General features: G+C 40.5%; 1 pseudogene; it reads right to left on the bottom strand.

The window, feature by feature from the left end:
- Positions 1–5,635: 5,635 nt before the first annotated feature.
- On the bottom strand, positions 5,636–6,584 carry LOC134479625 (olfactory receptor 2Z1-like; annotated as a pseudogene).
- Positions 6,585–7,799: the final 1,215 nt, after the last annotated feature.

Genomic DNA, 7,799 nt, shown 5'->3' with positions numbered 1-7,799 from the left:
TTTACATATGTAGGTGCCCTTGTATTTGGGGCATAGATATTTAGGATTGAGAGTTCACCTTGGTGGATTTTTCCTTTGATGAATATGAAGTGTCCTTCCTTATCTTTTTTGATGACTTTTAGTTGGAAATTGATTTTATTTGATATTAGAATGGCTACTCCAGCTTGCTTCTTCTGACCATTTGCTTGGAAAGTTGTTTTCCAGCCTTTCGCTCTGAGATAGTGTCTGTCTTTGTCTCTGAGGTGTGTTTCCTGTAGGCAGCAGAATGCAGGGTCCTCGTTGCGTATCCAGTTTGTTAGTCTATGTCTTTTTATTGGGGAGTTGAGGCCATTGATATTGAGAGATATTAAGGAATAGTGATTATTGCTTCCTGTTATATTCATATTTGGATGTGAGGTCATGTTTGTGTGCTTTCATTCTCTTTGTTTTGTTGCCAAGACGATTAGTTTCTTGCTTCTTCTAGGGTATAGCTTGCCTCCTTATGTTGGGCTTTACCCTTTATTATCCTTTTAGTGCTGGAGTTGTAGAAAGATATTGTGTAAATTTGGTTTTGTCATGGAATATCTTGGTTTCTCCATCTATGTTAATTGAGAGTTTTGAAGGATACAGTAACCTGGTCTGGCATTTGTGTTCTCTTCGCGTCTGTATGACATCTGTCCAGCATCTTCTGGCTTTCATACTCTCTGGCGAAAAATCTGGTGTGATTCTGGTAGGTCTGCTTTTATATGTTATTGACCTTTTTCCCTTACTATTTTTAATAGTCTTTCTGTATTTCCTGCATTTGGTGTTTTGACCATTATGTGTTGGGAGGTGTTTCTTTTCTGGTCCAATCTATTTGGTGTTGGGAATCTCTGGAAGTGGCTCACACCATATGTGGGGGAGTGTATAAGAGTCTATGGGGGTAAATTTAGATGATATTCTTACCAGAGGGTGTTACAGACACTGAAGTGTCCACCTCCTGTAGATAATTATATTTGAAAAGAGCATGTGGGTTCAGATTTTCAGGACTTACATCATAGTTTACAACCATGCATAGCTTCAGTTAAAAAAAGACAGATTGTTTTCTTCTGATTTCCACAGGAAATAGACACATATGTGGTATAATACAAATATTCATGTAAAACATTTGTATATATAAAGGACTTCCAGAGGAGAGAAGGGGACATCAATTCATCCACAAAACCTTTAATCCAAAATTTGCCTGGACTAAAGACAAAGATAAATATAAATATGGAGCAGGTATAGAGAGATAAGTCAACCAATGACTGCCCCAACTTGAGACCAATCCTTGAGAGAGCCAACCCCTGATACTCTGCTATGCCTGCAGATATTCACCTAGCAAAACAACAATAAAAGGACTTCAGGGGGAATCTCTATCCCTGAACTCAAGCAGAATTACAGAGCAATAGTGATAAGAACTGCATGGTATTGGTACAGAGACAGACAGATAGACCAATGGAACAGAATTGAAGACCCAGAAATGAACCCACACACCTATGGGCACCTCATTTTTGACAAAGGAGCCAAAACCATCCAACGGAAAAAAGATAGAATTTTCAGCAAATGGTGCTGGTTCAACTGGAGGTCAACATGTAGAAGAATGCAGATCGATCTATGCTTAGCACCCTGTACAAAGCTTAAGTCCAAGTGGATCAAGGACCTCCACATCAAACCAGACACACTCAAACTAATAGAAGAAAAACTAGGGAAGCATCTGGAACACATGGGCACTGGAAAAAATTTCCTGAACAAAACACCAATGGCTTATGCTCTAAGATCAAGAATCGACAAATGGGATCTCATAAAACTGCAAAGCTTCTGTAAGGCCAAGGACAGTGTGGTTAGGACAAAACGGCAACCAACAGATTGGGAAAAGATCTTTACCAATCCTACAACAGATAGAGGCCTTATATCCAAAATATACAAAGAACTCAAGAAGTTAGACCGCAGGGAGACAAATAACCCTATTACAAAATGGGGTTCAGAGCTAAACAAAGAATTCACAGCTGAGGAATGCCGAATGGCTGAGAAACACCTAAAGAAATGTTCAACATCTTTAGTCATGAGGGAAATGCAAATCAAAACAACCCTGAGATTTCAACTCACACCAGTGAGAATGGCTAAGATCAAAAACTCAGATGACAGCAGATGCTGGCAAGGATGCGGAGAAAGAGGAACACCCCTCCATTGTTGGTGGGATTGCAGACTGGTACAACCATTCTGGAAATCAGTCTGGAGGTTCCTAAGAAAATTGGACATTCCACTACCTGAGGATCCAGCTATACCTCTCTTGGGCATATACCCAAAAGATGCCCCAACATATAAAAAAGACACGTGCTCCACTATGTTCATCGCAGCCTTATTTATAGTAGCCAGAAGCTGGAAAGAACCCAGATGCCCTTCAACAGAGGAATGGATACAGAAAATGTGGTACATCTATACAATGGAATATTACTCAGCTATCAAAAACAATGACTTTATGAAATTCGTAGGCAAATGGTTGGAACTGGAAAATATCATCCTGAGTGAGGTAACCCAATCACAGAAAAACACATATGGTATGCACTCATTGATAAGTGGCTATTAGCCCAAATGCTTGAATTACCCTAGATGCCTAGAACAAATGAAACTCAAGACAGATGATCAAAATGTGAATGCTTCACTCCTTCTTTAAAAGGGGAACAAGAATACCCTTGGCAGGGAATAGAGAGGCAAAGATTAAAACAGACACAGAAGGAACACCCATTCAGAGCCTGCCCCACACGTGGCCCATACATATACAGCCACCCAATTAGACAAGATGGGTGAAGCAAAGAAGTGCAGGCTGACAGGAGCCGAATGTAGATCGTTCCTGAGAGACACAGCCAGAATACAGCAAATACAGAGGCGAATGCCAGCAGCAAACCAGTAACTGAGAATAGGACCCCCGTTGAAGGAATCAGAGAAAGAAATGGAAGAGCTTGAAGGGGTTCGAGACCCCATATGTACAACAATGCCAAGCAACCAGAGCTTCCAGGGACTAAGCCACTACACAAAGATTATACATGGACTGACCCTGCACTCTGACCTCATAGGTAGCAATGAATATCCTAGTAAGATCACCAGTGGAAGGGGAAGCCCTGGGTCCTGCTAAGACTGAACCCCCAGTGAACTAGATTGTTGGGGGGAGGATGGCAATGGGGGGAGGATAGGGAGGAAAGCACCCATATAAAGGGGAGGGAGAGGGATTGGGGGATGTTTGCCCGGAAACCGGGAAAGGGAATAACACTCGAAATGTAAATAAGAAATTCTCAAGCTAATAAAAAAAAACTATCTTCTAAGAGGCTTTATCCAGCATCAGATGAAGGCAGATACATTGACCCACAACCATACATTAGGTGGAACTCACAGATTTTTTTGAAGAGTGGGGGATAGAATTGAGTAAGCCAGAGGTGTCAACAACACCAAAAAGAAACCTACAGAGAAAAATAACTTGGGACCATGAAGCTAACAGAGACCAGCCCAGCAAGAAAGAAGCAAGCAGCAGTGGCTGTACCCATGTAGGGTTGTAGTTCCACATCTGCTCTACCTCAGTGTATGGCCACTTGGGGAAGTGGAATGTGAGAGTTTGACTGCACTTACCCCATTGTGCTACTTGGTGTTGGGCCACAGGGATGCGCAGACACACTGCTTCAGGGGTGTGGGAAAGCTCGAGCTGGTTCAAGGGACCCAGGGGCCTGCAACAAAGCTGGGGCTATGGGGTTCTCACATTCTTGGAACATCAAGGTTCTGCTGGGAGTTGCAGAAGGGCAAAAAAAAAAAGATGAGGGCCTGCAGGCTGCATCTAGACTCAGAGCCAGGGCAAAAGGAGAGCTCAGGCTAGCCCCAGTGGAGAGAGTCCTTGACTTGATGACAGCAGCCTTGTGGCTGGGAGTGCAGAGAGGCCTTCTACAGGAGACTAGACAGCAGCTAGGCCTTCTCCATGGCACCCCATGACAGATCTCAATGAAAAGAGGCAGTCTATGATTATAAACAGTTTATTGTCATGGTGGAAATTGGATACATAAAATCATAACCCACTTCTCAGGGTGGCCTTAAATTAAATACCTTTTGCAGGAAATAATGTATGGGAAGGGAAGCTTACTGGCATGCGCTCCGGATCTCTAGGAACCTTATTATCATGGAGAATTCTTTTTTGAGACTATTTTACTGTGGTCATACCCCTTTTCCTATTGTCTTAGACTGAGACATTAGAGATGTCTCATCTATATGTAGAAGGGCTTGGGACATTGCCCATACATGACTGATGGGGACAAATCTATGGGTGGTGATGGCTGTAGCTATGTGACAAGGACCTGGTGCCAGGAGCAGGTGAAACTCCTAATATCCCTTTAAGATCTCTGGGACTTCAAATCTTTAGCTCAACCTTAGTAGGCTTCCACTCATGGCTCACAGCCCTGCATACCCAGGGTCCGTACACTTGTACATTTGTAGCAATTGGCCCTACATATTTGAGGCAACTGTGCAGCTTGGCCTTGTGGCAACCCTAACAAGCCGAGTGGGGCTGTATCAGTCTCTGTTCCCTGCCATTGGATCCTCTTACTCCTACCTGGAATGCCTGGTTGGGCTCAGTGGGATAGGATGTGCCTAGTCCTGCTGGGACTAGGTGTCACAGGGTAGGATGGTATTCAAGGGAGGAGCCCCCCTTCTCTGAGGAGAAGAGGATAGGGCAACAAATGGGGGCAGAATGGGACTTGGAGAAGAGGAGGAAGGGTAGCTGTGATAAGGATATAAAGTGAATAAAAAAGTAAATTTGAAAAAGATTTTTACTTGAACTATATGTAATGCATTTTATAATCACATTACATCAACAAAGTACACAGATTTTTTTGTTCAACATTGGTCTTTGTCCAAATGCTGGACATTTGGTTTGCTACAAAGTTAATTTAATAGCAATCCCTTGAATAAATATTAAATGGTATTGATTAAGGTAGCAACCAGCTCAACAAACTTCAAATTTTCAAACAGTACTTTATAAATATTATTTGATTGGTGTGTATCATCATAACGTAATTATCCATATCTTTAAAAAATCTAGTGCACACCAAACATTGCCAAATCAAGACAACAGACATTGCCCTTCCATGTAGACATGAATTTTCACATAAACACTTTGAATTGTTATAATGACCACTGATCTATGTGTCAATCAATCATTCTAGTGACTGTAGGCTGCACTTTTTCATAAATGTGACAACTTCAAGCTGTAACTATGGTATGTTTGTTACCCCTCATGAACTACTTTTGTGTCTTATTTTTCCTTTAATTTAAATTTCATTTGTTTCTAAATATCATAGTTGTCATCAGCACAAACTAACATGCTTAATTGAAGACTGAGTCAGTAGATAGAATTTTTTAATGCCCAAAGCATCAATTTAACAATAGAAATACGAAACTTTCCAAAATAGTGCATTTCATCTATGAAGACATTTCAATACCAGAGAGATTATAAATTAAAACTGACTGACACTCTTATCTGTACTTCACATAATCGCAATGAGAGTTAGGGTCCACAAGTCCTTTGTAGTTGTACTACAGATAGAAAAAAATTAGAAATTTAGTGGGATTAATCACCATTTGAATTGCTCTTTCAGTTTCATATAATTGTCACTCGTTTGTGTCCAAATCTGCTGATAATTTTAGCAAAGCAATGTGCAACTCTCGGTTCCTCAGACTGTAGATGAGAGGGTTGAGAGTAGGGGTGACAAGGCCGTAGAAAGGTTGATCATGTTGTCTTGATGTGGGCTGTGGTATGAACCAGGTACCATGTATATGAACACTGCTGCACCATAAAAGAGTCCAACTACTGTCATAAGTCAAGACCACGTAGTAAAGGCCGTATTCTGGGCCTCCTGTGAGTGCATGTGCAGAACTACCCTCAAAACATGGCCATGTGAAGCAATGATGAATAAAAGGGGGAACATAAGGATCAAAACCCCAGAGATGGACAGCGCAATCTCATATGTAGAGGTATCTGAACAGGAAAGTTTTAGCAGGGCTGGCACCTCACAGAAAAAGTGGTCTAAAATTCGAGAGGCACAGTAGGAAAAGTTCAGTGTTATAGAAGTCTGTATGAGTGCATTGAGCACACCTGCTAGCCAGGAAGAGGCCAGCATAACTAGATACACTTGATATCTCATGAGTATAGGGTACTGCAAAGGATGGCACACTGCCACATAGCGGTCATAAGACATGAGGGCTAGTAGGACTCCCTCAGCTACACCCATCATGGTCAGGAAAAATAGTTGTGCTGCACAACCTGCAAAGGATATAAAACTTTGTTCTTAGGAAAGTCTGATACCATATTGGGTATGGTGATCAGGGAGAAACAAATATCTAAGAGCGAAAGCTGACTGAGCAGGAAGAACATGGGGGTATGTAGCTTAGAGTCAATCTGGATCAATAAGAGTAGAATAGTGTTTCAGAGAAGGCCAATGATAAACATGGCAGCCACCAGAGAGAAAAGGAGTTCAGGTGAACCTGATCTGCTGGAGACTCACAAAAATAAATTTGGAGAACTCTGATTGGTTCACAGGCTTCTTCATGTCTAATGTACAATGCTTAACTCAAGGAACAACAGCTGTATCAAGAAACCCAAAATGGCAAGTCACTTGCACCTCTCATGAAGATTTCTCTCAAGTTTTAGTGGCTACTTGGGTAGTCATCCTGAGAAAATGTATACATCCACAGGTAAAATGAGTAAGAGAGTGGAGCCTTGTTCAGTTAATAATGTTTGTTAGATACAGAGCAGAAAGTAAGCCATTTGAATATCTGATGAAAACTCTTGTCCACCCTCAATTCTAATGATACCCACTGAATCTAGAGAGATGGATCCATGGGCAAAATGCATGCTGTATAGTTAAAAAGTGTGATTTACAAGGTTAAAGTACCCAGAACCCATGTAAATGCCAAGTAGGTATAGCAGCTTGGTTATAATTCCATTGTTTATAAGGTAGAGACACTGAATCATTTAAATAAGCTGGATATCTAGACTAGCCACTTGGGCAAATTGGATTTAATTGAAAGACTAGGCATCAATATATCACATAAAGAAACACTGAAAATTCTATGTATTAAAATGCCTCCATATATATTTATATTTATTCACACACACACACATATATATATATATATATATATATATATATATATGTGTGTGTGTGTGTGTGTGTGTGTGTGTGTGTGTGTGTGTGTGTGTGTGCCGTCAGCTAAAAAATGAACCCTCTTGCTTATGGATGTATAAGCGCACACAAATGTGTATCAGATATAAGTACAGACTTAAAATTAAAAAGAATTACATTTGAGTTCTGTGAAAACATTTGGGGTAAAAATTACAAATAATATACTCCTAGACGTTAATATAACTTTCATCACTGGGATGCTCTGGTGAGAATAGGGAAGTCTGGCAAACTTTTTGAGGCATCTAGGGACGTGGTACAGCATTCAAGGGACTATACATAAATTCTTGGACAGAACTATAGACAGAAACAATTCTACCATCAGTCACCACAGGGTAAAATTGCTCTTACTATTCTAAGGAGTACAAAACATGAAGATATCATGAAAATAGGTTTAATGAAGGTAGTCTTAGGTTTCCACAATGTGTGTTATGAAGTTATCAGTAAACAACCCATTATTGATGGCTTAATTTTATTTTGAGTAGTGTGCTTTATTTAGGCTAGTCTTAAAGAATACCTAAAGTATTCTTTAGGTATAACAAGACCATGATACAGAAGTAGATTTAAAATATCTCCTATTAA

The sequence above is a fragment of the Rattus norvegicus genome, chromosome 7, assembly GCF_021556685.1.
Source record: "Rattus norvegicus strain SHRSP/BbbUtx chromosome 7, alternate assembly SHRSP_T2T, whole genome shotgun sequence".
Taxonomy (NCBI): Eukaryota; Metazoa; Chordata; class Mammalia; order Rodentia; family Muridae; genus Rattus; species Rattus norvegicus.
This window is presented reverse-complemented; position numbering and strand designations above follow the sequence as displayed.